This window comes from Eublepharis macularius, chromosome 5 (genome assembly GCF_028583425.1).
Source record: "Eublepharis macularius isolate TG4126 chromosome 5, MPM_Emac_v1.0, whole genome shotgun sequence".
Taxonomy (NCBI): Eukaryota; Metazoa; Chordata; class Lepidosauria; order Squamata; family Eublepharidae; genus Eublepharis; species Eublepharis macularius.
In genome coordinates, this window is record NC_072794.1 from 35,772,372 (window position 1) to 35,788,404 (window position 16,033).

Below are 16,033 nucleotides of genomic sequence, written 5' to 3' on the forward strand. Positions count from 1 at the left end.
TATTTGTATCATCAAAATCACCAATACTAAAATGAACAACAATGGAGATAACGGGCAACCTTGTCTTGTTCCTTTACTAATCGTCAATTTCTTGGTCAGTTCATCATTCACTACAATTGCTGCAGTCTGGTCTCTATAAATTTCTTTAATTGCTCTGATGAATCTTTCTCCCAATTGTAGCTTTTCCATAGTGGCAAACAAAAAATCCCAGTTTAAATTGTCAAACGCTTTTTCAGCGTCTACAAAGAAGAAACCAACCTCTTTATCACAGCGCTTGTCATAGTATTCAATAGCATTGATCACTGTCCTTAAATTGTCTCTTATTTGTCTGTCCGGCAAAAAGCCTGCTTGTTCTTCCTCTATGACTTCCGAGAGCCACCCCTTCAGTCTCTCCGCCAATATCTTCGCAAAAATTTTATAATCATTGTTAAGTAATGATATAGGCCTGTAATTTTTCACGTCTTGGCCCTCTTTTGGGATCAATGATATATTCGCTTCGCTCCAAGAGTCTGGAATTCTTTGATCCCTGAAAACTCCATTCATCACCTCTTTTAGGAATGGTGCCAGTTCGTTGGCCATTGTCTTATAAAATTTAGCCGTAAGTCCATCTGGCCCTGGCGCCTTTCCTAGATTTGCGGATTGTATTGCCTTACTTATTTCCTCATCAGTTACTTCACTATTCAACTTATTTCTCCAAGCTTCCGAGATCTCTGGAAGTTTGGTTTTCTCCAAATATGATGCTATTGATTCTTTAGTTACTTCTTTTTTATTATACAGCTTAGCATAGAATTTATAAAAGGCTCTACTAATGGTAGTCTGCTCCAGGTACGTTTTATTTTCTTCACAGATTTTATTTATTATTTTCTTTTCCCTTTTCTTCTTCAATTGCCATGCCAAATATTTCCCAGGTTTATTAGCACCCTCAAACGCTTTTTGATTCAGTCTTTTAAGGTTCCACTCCAATTCTTTATTACTCATTGCTGTTAACTGTTCTTGAAGAATTTTGATTTCCTGATGTATTTTCTTTTTCCCTGGTCTCTTTTTTAACTGTGCTTCTTTGGCCTTTATTTTCTCCTCAATCTCTTGTTTTTTCTCCTCTTTCTTTTTCCTTGCTCTGCCATTTAAGTCCATTAGTATGCCCCTTACAACCGCCTTGTACGCGTCCCAAACTTTACTGGTTGGTACTTCTTTATTCACGTTGTATTGTATAAAAAACTTTGTCTCTCTTCTCAATATTTCCATATTCTCACTTTCCTGTAACAAGTCCTCATTTATTCTCCAGGCTTTCCTTTTTCTCCTTTTTCCAAATTTCCACATAATTGGATTGTGATCTGAGCCTACCATCGGCATTATTTCTACCTCCTTAGTCCATAACGCTAAGTCCTTTGAGGCCCAGATCATATCAATTCTTGATAATGTAAGATGCCTTGCAGAATAAAAAGTAAACTGTTTGGTTTTAGGATATTCTCTCCTCCATACGTCTTCGAGAGTCTCTTGTTGAATCAACTCAAAAAAAAGCTTTGGCAATAGTCCTCTTTTCTTTTGTGCTGTTGTAGTCTTTTTGTCTAGTTCCAAATCTGTCACTCCATTGAAATCTCCAGCAAGAATTATCTGGTCATATACAAGATCATCTAAATGCTTCCTTAAATCCTCAAAGAAGCTTTCCTTTGCACCGTTAGGTGCATAAAGTCCGACTACCAACACTCTCTTTAAATTCCAATTACATCCCACTGCTACAAATCTAGCTTCAACATCTCTCATAACAAATTTTGGCTGCAGCTCCTCTTTTATGTACAACACCACTCCTCTTTTTTTCTTGTTAGAGGCCGCTGCAAATTCTTTGCCCAATTTTCCAGATTTTAAATATTTTACATCCTGTTTTCTAATATGGGTCTCCTGCAAACAAACAATATCACATTTTTTTTTTAGTAGCCAATGAAAAATATTTTTCCTCTTATTCGGTGAGTTTAGTCCATTTACATTCCAAGATAATACTTTACACTCCATATTCATGGTTTTGTTGGTAAGTCTTTTTCATTGTCCTTGATAAATCTCTCCATCTCCCGCTCAGATCTGATGTGTTTTTTTGCCCCTCCAAACTCAAAGGACACTCCTTCCGGTAACTCCCATCTGTATCTGATATTCATGTCCTTCAAAGTCTGAGTTAGCACTCTATATTTTTTCCTGTCCAGTAACACTGATCTGGGCAGTTCCTTCATTATGATAATCGTCTTGCCATCAATCTCCAATGGATCTTGAAATTGTTTTGTCACAATCCTCTCTTTCATATTTCTAGTTGTAAACTGCACAATCACATCCCTTGGTAGTTTCCTCTGGGTTGCAATTCTCGAGTTCACACGGTACGCCACATCTAGGATAGCCACAATTTCCTCCTCCTCCTTCCCCAGGTAATCAGCCAACACCTCAGTCATCTGTTCTTGCGCTGACTTCCCTTCCACTTCTGGCAGACCACGAAAACGAAGCTGCTTCTCCATGTGTTTAGTTTCTGCAACTGACATCCTCCCCTTCACCAGTCTCATCTCTGTTTGTTGCGTGTCTATTAAATTCTCCATCGCGTCTTCTACTGTTTTAACTCTCTGCTGCGTTCCTTGTAATTCACTACTAATCGTTTCCACGCCTTTTTTCACTTCTGACAGCTCCGACTTTACTGTCTGTGTAACTTCTTTGACCTCTTTAATAAGCTCCAATTTCGTGTCCTTAAGTTCTTTCATCATGTCTATAAGTTTTTTGTCCAAATTTTCTATTGCCGATTGCCACTCTTTTTTCGACATCGTGGGGCTTGCTTTAGCTCGCTCCCACGAATCTGCTCTCTTCCTTAGCTCCGTGGCGTATATTTAAACGTTTTCCTTTTTTTCAAATGTCCCAATCTTTGCCAAAATTAATTTTTTTGTATCCAAAATGTTGGGCGTCTTTTCTCTATGGTTTCTCTATGTTATTGTAATCCAAGATGGCCTACTTCCTCTTCCGCTGAAGCCGCGACCCTTCCCCTTTCAAAAATGGTGATTCCCTACTTCCTGTCCGTCGGCAAGGGCCGCTTCCCTCCAGCCACTCTATTGTTGTTACGCACTTCCTGTCTCCCGTCTTCCCACAGCAGGTCTCGCGATGGTGTCTTTTTCCCACAGCTCCAAAACCACAGGTATTCAAAACAATAGTCCGATTTTTGCAATAACTTCTTTAAATTTAGTCTCTTTTAAAATACAACTCCTGCCGAGTCTTCACCTCCTTTTCACTAGTCTGTTGCAGTTTAAAAATCTACTTTCTTTCCACTCTGTTTTTATCAATCTGTCCCGTTTCAAGAGATAGCGATCTTTACCTTCTCTTCAACTTTCTCGGGTTGTAATCGCTGTTTCGATCTTAAATTCTCCTCTCGACTTCCCTCCCCGATCGAAGCTTGGTTATGTAGGTCTTATGCCAGCCGAATTGGCCCCAAAACTGCCGCAGAGATTATAGCCGACCCGTCGCAAGGTGGGACCTCAAGGATCGGGGGGGAGACTCCTTGAGTAGAGCCCCCCCTCGTCCGAGATCTAGCTCACCCTAGGGTCTTGAGCGTTCTTTGCCTGCTCCCCGCCTGAGAGCAGTCGGCCGCGGGTTATTTTCACCCCTCCGGCCGGTTAAAACGGCAGTCCGGTCAGCTCCGCGAATGGAGCTGCGTTAGACCTCCATGAATCCCAAACCGGAAGTCGCTCACAACAACAACAACATTATATACCACCTTCAGGACAATTTAACACCCACTCAGAGTGTTTATAAAGTATGTCATTATTATCCCCACAACAATAATCACCCTGTGAGGTGAGTGGGGCTGAGAGAGCTTTTAGAAGCTGTGACTGACCCAAGGTCACCCAGCTGGCTTCAGGAGGAGTGGGGAATCAAACCCAGTTGTCCAGATTAGAGTCCCGCACTCTTAACCACTACACCAAACTGGCTCTGTTTTGCTACTTTGCAACTTATTTGCAACTTATTTGCTACTTTGCAACTAGTTCTGCTTTGCTACTTCCATATTACATATTATTCCATAAACAACAAACAATGTCCTAGAATTCTTGTGCAAACAGAAACATAAAATACAAAAAAAAAAGCTATGGTAGCCACTTGAAAAAGAAAAGTATGGCCGTTTCTGCAACCGCAGTAGAGACAAGGGAGGGGTTACCCACAGAAACGTCTGCACTCTATGTGCACGCCACCACAATAATGAATGATTATACAATTTTCAAAGTGCAAGTGCCTCTTGTTCATTGAGCCAATATTGCAATTCATACAAAGACCATTGCTCATAGGACAATTCATACATGTGCAAATCGTACAAGTGCAAAATCATACATGTGCAATTTCATTTCTGGTGCAGTACAACTCTACAATACCAGGTATATCAGTAATACAATGAATTTTATACAGATTCACTCCTTCCTCTCCTTCAACTAGTTCTTCCCAAAGGTGGTGTAAAGCCCAAATAAATTCCAAAGGAGGGAGTGGAGACCGCCACGCTCAATCTGGGGCCGGCTACGAACGCAGATTTCGTGCCACCTTCTTCAGGAGCGTGCCATCTATGATGAAAACACTCTATGAGTATGCTACCCCTTTACAGCCTTTTCTCCATAATACCCCTTCCCTGTAGTTCACAATCTTTCCTACTTACAAACACTCCCCAGTAGAATGTCACCACCACATTTCTCTCATCGCCTGGTTAGTAGGTATGCTTGTTCTCTTCCTTGTACGTCATTGCAAACTGCCCTCTATTTAAATCAGCTGTAGCCTGTTGGTACCACCCTCTCTTAAAGCAACCTCACACTGTATGCTGTAACCTCACATGCTATGTGCCTCAGTTCCTCACAAGAAACAATTCAAACATAATTCATTATTCAGTCCCTTTGGTTTTATCGTGTCAAGTTTGTGAATCCAAAAAGCTTCTCTGCGTAGAAGCCTTGTTTGGATTGTATCGGCGCTAGTTCTTCCCACTACTTCTAGGATCATTACCTTAAGGGCATTCTCTGGATGACTGCGTTCCCTGTAGTGTTGTGTGAGTGGAGCTTCCTGTATGTTATTGCGGATGCGTGATATGTGTTCCAGTATTCTAACCTTGACCGGTCTGGACGTGCAGCCGACGTAAAGCATTCTGCAGGGGCATTCCAGAAGGTAAACTACCCCCTTGGTCTGGCAGTTGGCGAAATGGTGAACTGTCACTTTAATGTCTCTGATGTTAAACTCCCTACCCACATTCATGATGCTACAAATTTGGCAATTGCCACACTGGAAGTTACCCTGTGGGAGATCAAGATGTTTCTCCCTCTCTCTAATGTCTGCCCGTATCAGGTCGTCCCTTAAACTTTTGGTTTTGCGGAAACCAATCCTTGGTCTAGACTCACAACCCTCTACTCCTTCTATCAGAGGCCAATGTCGATATACTATCTTTTTGATCTGGTTGGCTCTGGGGGTGAAATCCAACGCCCACGTTATCCTGTCACCCTGGTTCCTCATTCCCGGCATGAAGAGTAACGGTCTTCCTGTATTATTTGCCCTTTTCCAAGCTGCCTCTATAACTTTGACCGGGTAGCTCCTTCTCCTAAACTGTTCACAAAGCCTCCTCCCATCCTTTAAGAAATCCAAAGCAGAGGAAGAATTGCGTTTAATCAGCAGTAATTGGCTAAAGGGAATGTTTTCCCTCAAATGCCGGGGGTGGAACGAGTCAAAGTGTAGATAGGAATTCTTATCTGTTTCCTTATTAAAGGAACGTACCCTGATGGTGTTGTCTACATCCCTAAAGGTAATCACATCGAGGTAATTGATCTCATTCTTACTATATTGCCAGGTGAACCTAACATGGGGGTCCCTGTTATTGAGCCATTCGCAAAACTTGACGACTGAGTCTGTCCCTCTATATACGAAATAGAGATCATCAATAAATCGAAAATATTGTATGATCTGTGTTACAAACGGGTTCGATTGATCCAGGATGTGCTGATTTTCCCATTTACCCATGAAGAGATTTGCAATATTTGGTGCTGCAGAGCACCCCATGGCCACTCCCCTCACTTGAAAGAAGAACTGATCCTGAAAGCGAAAATAGTTTTTTTCTAATATCAGGTCCAAAAGCTGTAGAAGAAAATTCTTTGATGGTCTATTGCCTCCTACTGAATCCAAAGCCTCCTCCACTACCATTCGTGCCAAATCATGTGGAATGATTGTATATAATGACGTTACGTCCATGGTGAGGAAGCATGCATCCTCCACCATGGGTGTCCCCTCTATTCTTTGGATAAAGTCCCTGGTATCCTGTATGAGAGGACCAATTGCTGCAACTGCTGGTTTCAGGGTCATATCCAGAAGTAGAGCTAACGGTTCCAGAATAGACCCGCATCCTGATATAATCGGCCGTCCGGGAGGGGGGAAGAGGACATTCCATCAAAGACTTAAAGGTCGCTGTAGTTCAACAGAAACCTTTCAAAAACAAAATCCAACGGGAGGCTGCTGAACTGGAATTCATATGCAAATTTGACTCTGTCAAGCTGGGACTGAATAGGGACTATGAATGGTTATCACATTACCACAGGTAACAGATTTCCTTTACAGAGGTGGGGTCTGGGGGAGCTCAGTGGTACTTGGCGTGGGCTTTCGGGAACCACAGATCTCTTTGTCAGATGCATCTGGCAGGGAGAGCTGTGGTTATCGAAGGCCCATACTGCATTGGAATTGGATGGTCTAGCTGTTTGGCTTCTACAAACTAACAGGGCAAACTCCTTTGAAGCCAACTGATACACACACCAAAAGGAGATGTTTACATATACTAGCAAAGGAATGTTTTGATTGCTCCCTCCCCCTCCCCTCCTAATTGCCTCTTCCCTCTGCTCTTCTGTGTTTGACCAGTCTCTGTATCAGGCATCTGAAGAAGAGAACTTGATTCTCGAAAGCTTATGCTAAAATAAAATTGGTTAGTCTTAAAGGTGCTACTGGACTCTTTTTGATTTTGCTACCACAGACTAACACGGCTAACTTCTCTGCATCTATCAACATTTTCAGTAGCACACACTGAATGATCTAATTTCTTTGAATAAGATTCAGAAATATAAAGTCAAAAATCGAATGGCTAGATAATTTGACTGCAATTTCCAGGACAAGCCTTCTCATAAACCCAAAGGTATGTCACAATTAAACCCTGACCATCCATTCTACCCCCCCTCCCCCAAAACCCTGACAAGGAACATGACATAATTTTAAATTGGACAATTTGGAGCAAACTTAATATGGCTAAAATAAGTATCTTTGCAGGGTGGTTTCTTTAATTTTCTGCCATGTTACAGCTTTAATTTTTAAAAGGTCTACAGGGAGCTTTTTGTGTGATGAAGCAAAAAAAAGTGATGATTATAAACTTGGGAAACTGCATTGCTGATGAAGCAAGTTGATTTCAGCAAAGTAGATAGATGACGATTACCCTGTGAGAATCTGACTCTAGGGTCCTATCTAGGTCAATATTATCCACTCTGACTAGTGGTTGCTTTCCAGGTCCTTTCTAGTGCTTCTATCTGTCATCCTTTTAATGGCATAAACCAGCTACTGAACTTACACTCTCTAAGCCAAGCACGTGACCTACCACTGAGCTAAAGCTTCTCTCTCTCCATACCCAATTAGTCCCTGTTGATCAGTTTTAGGAGTTTTAAAGTAAGACTTTTTAAAAAACGAAATAATTCTTTAAAAGTACTGAGTCTTGTACATTTAATAAAGCCCGAAGAGTGGAAATCCTTCAGCAGGAACTAAGCATCCAGAAGGGATCCCAAGCAGTATGATATAAGAAGCGATGTTGTGTGTCTATAGTATCTCTGAGCAACAGCTCAGACTAGAAAATATTACTAATATAGGGTTTTCAGCATCCAGGTGGGCCTGGAGATCTCCCAGGATTATAACTGATCTGTAGACTACAGAGATCAGTTCCCCTGAAGAAAATGGCAGTGGACTATGACATCAAATCCCCCCTCCCCTCTCCACACAGCATCCATGCCAGGCTTCACCCCCAAATCTCCAGTAATTTCCCAATTCAGAGTTGGCAAACCTATGCTAACCCCAAATGGATTTCAAAAGACTAGTTGATTCTCTGTACTGTTTCTTGGCCCTGGTTCCTTTGTGTCTGCCTAAAGTTAGGCACTCAGGATGCTTTTTGACATGATATAAATGGTACAGGGCTTGTTGCTTTGTGGTTCTCTGCCTCCTGCGCCATTCCAATAACACCAGCCGTCCTATGTCATATAGGTGGCACTGTCAACACAAATGTTTCCCAAGACACCACTGGTCTTCCTGAGAGAACTGGGACAGCTTTGTGTGGTTTAGTGGTTAGAGTGCTGGATCTCTAAAAATCCCAGCTCCACTCATGCTTATATTTTTACTTAATTTGAATGTCAGTACAGAGCAAGAATTTCACAAGTTAGAAAACATTCTTGCACTTCCACAGCAAAGCAGCTGGCTTTCATCGCCAAAGGTTAGATAACAATTTGCACCTCTGGAAAGAAAAAAATTGCGCTTGTCAGAAATATACATCTGCACCATTACAAAATGTGCACTTGATATTTTATACTCAGACTGTGCTTGACTAAAAAGTACGAGCCACACTTACAGTCGCTGCTCACTTCTTATCTGGTCATACCTGCATGTGTCCCCCCCCCCCCACCCTCCACCTCCTGTAACAGGTTCTTAGAATTATGTAGAATGATTTTTTTTTAAAGACTCAAGTTTTAAATGTTTATAAAGTGCTTTGCAAAAAAGGAGAGGGAGTTCCAAGGGCAGATCCAAGCTATATCAATCCTTTTTTTACAGTAAAGTGCATTTTTAATGCTTATGCTCACAGAACACTGTCCAATGGATCACTATTATTCTTCTTTTACAGTTGGGTCACTGAGGCTGATATATTGCTGTCTGCTGAAAGCAGCTCAGAAACATGAGCATACTAGAGCTGCCGTCAAAGCCCCGTTTTAGCATTTCCCCCTTTCCCTCTTCCATTTTGCCAGTCATGTGGACGTAAGAAAATGGCTTCCTAGTTGTTTCCAGCAGATAGAAGACAGGATCATACACAATCCTATCTACTCACATTGTCCTTGCTAAAGAAAAAAGCAACAGCAGAGAGACATTATACCCAACCATCGGTTTGTATCTAGCCAACAAACTTGTAATCAAGGTTCTCTAACAATTAGTCAAGGCATTGGATGCAAAGGAGTTCTGGTGTCCTAGCACTCAGCCATAAAAAAGAATTAGGCATTCCATAACTTTTGCAGCCCAAAATGAGTTAATTTGGACTGGTTTGAATTTAAGCCTGCCTACAATGCACTATGTCCTTACTCAGAAACCTAGGCCGTTTTCACACTACTAACCTGCTTCCGTAATGTTGCGAAACGTTGCACAAAAAACGTGGAAGATAACTCTTCTCACGAGAGTTTTGCGTGACATTGCGAGAGTTTTGTGCAATATTGTGCAAAACTCTCGCGAGGAGACGCTGTCTTCCGCATTTTTTGTGCAATGTTTCACAACGTTATGGATGCAGGTTAGTAGTGTGAAAACGGCCCTACTCTTTCTTTCCTTCTTGGGAAATAGTCCCAGGAGGACCCGGAGCCTCCCTCTTCCTTACCTGTGGCTGATCAGGGAGCACAGCTGTTAGCTATATCCCTCAAAACTTGGACAGAAAATGATATTTTGTTTTTTAACTCAACTCTTTGGCCCTATAATTGAGCCCAGAATCTTTCCCTCAATAATGCTATGCTTCGTTATGCTTGAAGTTGATCCTGCAAGTATGCTCAACCCAACCATGTCTGTGCAAGTGTGGGGTTCCCATTCTGGATGTATGAAAGTGTGCCTGCTTCATTTCTCTTCTGGTTTAGTTTTTGGATGATTTTCTACCTGGACTTTTACCTGGAACCTGTACAATTCGGCCCCTTCCTGGCAAGCAGCTTTGCTGCTCAGCCAGGGGCCGTCCATTGCCACTCCTGAGGGATGGACGGCACCACCCCTCTGCTCCTTATAAGGAGTGGCTGGGAGGGCGGAGCAAGCGTTGCGACGCAGCTCTGCCCTCCCAGCTCAGTGCTGCTCAGTCGCTCGGCCCACCCGCCTCTCCCTATGTTATGGGTGCAGGATAAGCCGGCTGCCGTACGGAGCCAGGTAGGAATTTTCCCCCCCCTTTCCGAATTGGCTTAGGAAAAGGGGGTTTTTTCGCCTACCTTGCATCTATACTTGGGGATTGAGGAATTTGGTGCGAGGTGGTGCCTGTTAGGTGAGTCATGGCTGGTTTGTAGGAGTAGGGTGCGGGACAGTGAGCTCCCTTGGCGCTTCCCTATGTGGGAAGAGGGGCCTGCCTAAAGGGCTGGTACTGCTGTGACAGCTGCCAGGCCCACAGGCAGGCTGCCTTCAGGAAACCCTGCCTGAGAGTCCTTTCCCTCACTGCTATACGGCTGAGGTGTCAGGAGCTTAAAGGGGGGTGACCAAAGTTGCCTGCCCGGCTGGGTCCGCCCCATCCATTGGATGGGTCCCACCTGGGGCTTCGGGGGCTCGCCCAGACAGGTCAAGGCGGTGGTCCAGGATGGGACACCGTGGCTTGACCTGTACCGCTTTAGGTCCTTGCCGCTGTTTGGCTTGTGTTGTCTGTATTAAGTTAATAAAGTGGCCCTTAGATCCAACCTGGTGTCCGTCTCTTTTCTGAATGGGGTGGCAATAGATAGCAACCATCCCTTGCTTTTGCCTCTTGCTCTGTCTCTTTGGCCCTTTCCTTCCCCTTCTAAAATGGTATACATGTACAACACTATCTTTGGGAATTTGGACTATTGGTTCTTAAACATAGTAATTCCAGTGTTGTTATTATTGTACGCTTGACTGCTTGAGTTTACTAATTCTTCTTAAGAAATGTTACTTCTGATTCCGCTCTATCCAGATTCTTAGCATTTCTTCCAAGCTTTTAGAGGAATTTTATCCCCTTTGTCAGCAGATTTGCATGAGTCATTTTTATTATTTATTTAACTTCTATACCACCTCTCAACCATACATGGTGCTCAAGGCACTTTACAGCATACATGTAAACACTATTAAAATCATTGCCAATCCAAAAAATCTCATTAAAATAGTCATTAATAATAGCAGAAGGAGAGTTTTCTTCTTTAGGCTCAGACTTCCACAAAGTGATTTTGAGTCAAATTGGAAAGTGGGCCATCTTCATATAGTCACATGTTTAGTGTACACGTCCTGACCACACATAGCGACATAGCCTAGATGGACAAATATCTGACTCAGCATAGGTTATTTAGATGAATCAGACCATTGACTAGTCTGTCTGGACTGGTATCATTTGCTGTGATTTTCAGTGCATCTCCAAAGTTTGGAAGAGATTTCAGAGGAAGAGGACTTTCTTTTCATATTTGTAATTAAACTGGAAATAATTTCATTTAAAAAAAGTTCTTTAGTGTTACCAAAATTCGTATAGATTCTTTCATAGTTCTTGGGAGATTTTGCCTAGTAAATCCTTAAGTGATTAGCCTGAGTGTCCCAAATCTGAAACAAGTTTCACCTTCTATGAAATCTGGGCACAGCCTATAGATAATATAGACTCTCCTTTCCTCTGAGAAATGTTCTTAGACTTTTTGAAATACTTCTGTTTCCCTCAAAAATTTCTCAGATATTTTGCCTCAGGTGGGGAGCTCCAAATTTGATTGATATTTTGCATTAGACAAAATTCTGGTAACTATTTCAGACTTCATACAAGCAAAGCATATGCTCTAATGGAGTGCTCTGGACCTTCCCTGTTAGTCTATGCATGTGCATGGCTGTACATGGCAGAATGCTCAAGGTTTCAAATCTGCCATTGTAGCTACTGAACAGTGCTTATTTTTTAAGGATAATCATGAATGATTTTAGATTTCTAAGTTTAAAATGATTTAGGATTGAACAAAAGCATATCTATGTTGCTGACAGTAATTGCTTCAGCAATCCCTTTGAGATAAAAGAAAAATGGGGAGAAAGTATCATTCCAAAATGGCAATCATCAGGTCCCATCAGGACTGGTGTACATAGGATCTTATTAAGTCCTCTGTAGTCTATGAAAATCTGAGCAATAATATGAGAAATGGCTATTTGTTCACAAAGAAGCCCTGACACTTTATTTGCTGTACAATTGGGTTGATCTATGTGCATACACCATTCAGCTGTCTCTGTGATAAAGGTTAAATAATTTCCATTGTCTCATATCCTGAACATTGCTTAAAAGTGAAATAAATAGGAGGAGATTTGAATTAGTGATGAGCTCTATCATATTCTTGAATTTTATTCATAACTGTCAAAAGAAGGCACCTCCCTTTGCTGTGGTTCAGTAAGGAACTACCTGAAAGTTGTGCCGGGAGATTAGTCCTCCTCTATGAGTTCAATTTTATCTTCCATGCTTTTAATATTTATATGCAACTTCAGGGTGAGAACAACTTGAATTATGGACGCCGACAGTAATTCACTTGACTTCTGTATGGGATAATTGACTGGTTGGTGCTTGAAATTGACGTTACGTATTGACTTTTTGTATGGTGGATGTTATTTCGCCCCTGATGAAACACTGGAGTCAAGCCGGTGCTGTGTGTAGGGCGATCTGATGTGCCTTTGGCTTGCACTGGCTCCACCTGAAAAATAAGCACTGCACTTATTCCCCCTTTTGTTTTTGCTATATAGTGGGACCGAGTTACCAGCAACTGTTGGACCAGTACCTGCCGATTGTCAATTGTAGGCTTATGTTTCAATGTTACCTGTATATTGAAAAAGTTTATATGTTTATTGATTGTATATATGTTATTGTTCTTTATTTCCTGTTTATTATGAAAAAGTTATAATTACAATAAAATATAATTAAAAAAATAAGCACTGCACTTGATTATAAAAAGGACTTCTTTACAATTTACCTTGTAATATTTCATGGAAGATTACCTGTGGGATGTTCTTCCTGACTGTATTTCTGTTGCACCATCATGATACTGTAATTGTTTGAAATTTACCTTGCAATATTATGTTGACTATGTGAGAAATTTTGACTGTATTTGAAGCTAATATTTTGCATTTAATACATGCCTTTGACCCCTTGAGTTTGTTAACTGGCACTTGCTTCCTACTCATGTGTTTACACTGTTTAGATGTATATCTAAATCAGGCCTGATCAGAATTATCCAGAACAAATGGCTCTAATTTTCTTTGCATTAAACCCAGAAGTGTGGTGGCAGCATTCTTGAACTTTGAAAGAATGAGTAAACTGAAATTCAACCCAGACAATTACAAAATTTAAATCTTTGTGTATTTGAGAGTACTGTATCACAATGTAGTGTGCACAGGGATGTCCTTGAAACTCCACCTAGTTCAGCACACTAAGTATTGTCAGGTGTAAGTGTGTCAAACAAGGCCAACACTGCTATCCCTCATTTTAAAATAATATGCCAATTTTGTTTTATCCCTGTTTGGGTATCGGGGAAGCAAGAAGCAGCCAATCGGGGCTCTTGGACCCCTCAGAGGGATATGGGAGGTAGAGAATGAGGGTAAAAGAAGCACTTTTTAACTGCCAGTTCTTCAGATGCAGTTTAAAAATCAAACAGGCATGTCAGAGAAAGCTCTATATTGTAGTCTGTCTTCAGGCAGAGGCAGATTGGTTAGTGTGATTGCCAGGAAGGGCATACCCTGGTTGTTAAGTTCTCTAGACCTTAGTCTTCATAGAGTTAAGGGGCAGACTGAGGTCTGTATGTTATTAACTCCAGTAAAACCTAACTAAGGTTTGGGGTACCTGGAGAAAACTTGTTAATTTTACTCTCAAAGAGTAAATTGACAGTTTCTATCTGTATTTCTGATACAATATATTCTAAAGTGAAACTGTTCCTCCACTCAAAGTTTCACACAATGTTACAAATGTATATTATAATCCTTAACACCAAAATTTCTCTTTTCTCTTCCAAGGAAATAAATAATGTTCTTGTTTTCATTACCTCTAGTCTCTTTATTGGTTCTCACAATCAGACAAGGTTATTCCATCTTAATTATCAAGGAGAGGTGAAATGCAGCACGTTTGAAGAAGGTTTGAGGAATAACAAAGTGCATTTGTTATTCCAAGATCTATTCAAAGGAGATTCCATTGATTCCTTACTGTTCTGATACTGATATTGATTACCACAAGGAGAAAAAGACATAAGATACAAGATCTAAAATGTGCATCTGTATGCATATTATGTAGAAACTGAGAAAAAATCATTAATACTATCACTGATGTTATAAAAACTACATCTATATGCACGCAACATATGCTTCAAAACTGAATGCAAATGACATAATAAGCATATACATATGTGCAATACCCCAAAGACATAAGGAGTAATAAATAAGTAATGTGAGGAAACACTACTGAAAATGCAATTAATTTTGTGCATAAAATGTATCCTAAAGATGCCTTATATTATTTATTTTTGGCTTGAGGACCATGATTTTGAGGTGGTCATCCTATGCATAATCACAGTGGGATGAAACTGCCAATTTGAGGTGGAGTCATTTTCATTGAAAAATTCAACAGGAATTCGTTAACCTCTTCCCTCTCACAATTTCAATTCTCATTCTTCCCCAGTCATCACTTCCCATTACAATTGATCAAAACTGGACTGCCAATTCAATTTAGAAGACTCAGAAAACTACCATGCCCATCAACCCCTGCATAAAGTGATGGACAGGTACATCATTTGGAATTATAATTTCATGTTTAGCAAACCCTTTTTCATTGCCTTTTATAAATATAAGGTCCTTATCTTTGGAATGGGGGAGAAGCAACAAGAGATGGTGTGGGCACCATTTATGGGTCGAGGGTTTTGTTGCAAGCCTTCATTTTGATCAATCACAACATTTCTCAGTGCTTCTTCAGTCACTCAAGAAGGACACTCACAAAAAAGCTCTTGTTTTCTTAGTCAGACTGGATTGCCCACCACTCGTTTTAGTTATTTTTTCAGAAGTCTGTTGGTTTATATATAATATATTTGTTTTATATTTGACATGGTAAATCACATTGACAACTCTTCTTGAAAGGTGTTCAATATGTATCATAGATAAAGGTTCGTTCAAAGAAATCCAAAGTAATTTCCATCAGTAGGGTTGAAAGGAAATCGGGGAAAGTCTGAGACTCTTTTTATTTATGGAACATAAAAGACATAATTTGGGGAAAGGTTGTCAGAATTTCTTTGAGTAAAACTGGAATATCTTGAAGTGAAATTCAGCATCATCATTATTATAGAGTGTGAGATTCATTTTTGTATTCCACACATGCATGCACTAAGGAGCTAAACTGTTGGCTTCAGACCAGCACACAATTTTATATACTGTCATGCAAAAGATTGCACAGGAAACTGAAATGGGTACAATGAAACAATCTGTGAGAGACATTTGTGGGCACTGCTTTCCTGCCCCAGAATCTGTGCTTCTCCTCCCCCCAGGGCTAGGTAACTCAAACACAAGCTTAGCTATCCATACAGGACAACATGATCAGATCTTCTGATCTTTGAATATTGCGCTATTGTAATTATTCACTTTCTGCCTAGACAAGAAAACCAAGAAGGTAAAAGATTAGAATAGTGCAGCACTCAATGACACAAAGATCTAGATCATCAATGGCAGGAATATGAGAGAAAGCTTGTTTAAGTTACCTCTATTTCCTCTAGCATCCACCAGACAGGACTGGCCCAAAGGGTTTTGGCACCACTGGCAAACTATGATTTCTGCACATCTTTGTTCAATATAGAGAGAAATGAAAAGTCTAAACATAACACATTAATACATTAAAAATAGAAACAAGAAATTTGTGCTTAATTCAGCTCCTCTTAATGCCCAGTGCCCTAGGCAACAATCTAATTGGCCTATATAGTTGTGCCAGCCCATGCCAGGGATGCCAACCTTCAGGAGAGGCTGGAGATCTTTTGGAATGGCAACTTATCCCCAGACTCCAAAGATCAGTTCCCCTGGAGAATATGGTGGACTCTATGGCATCACATCCCTCTGG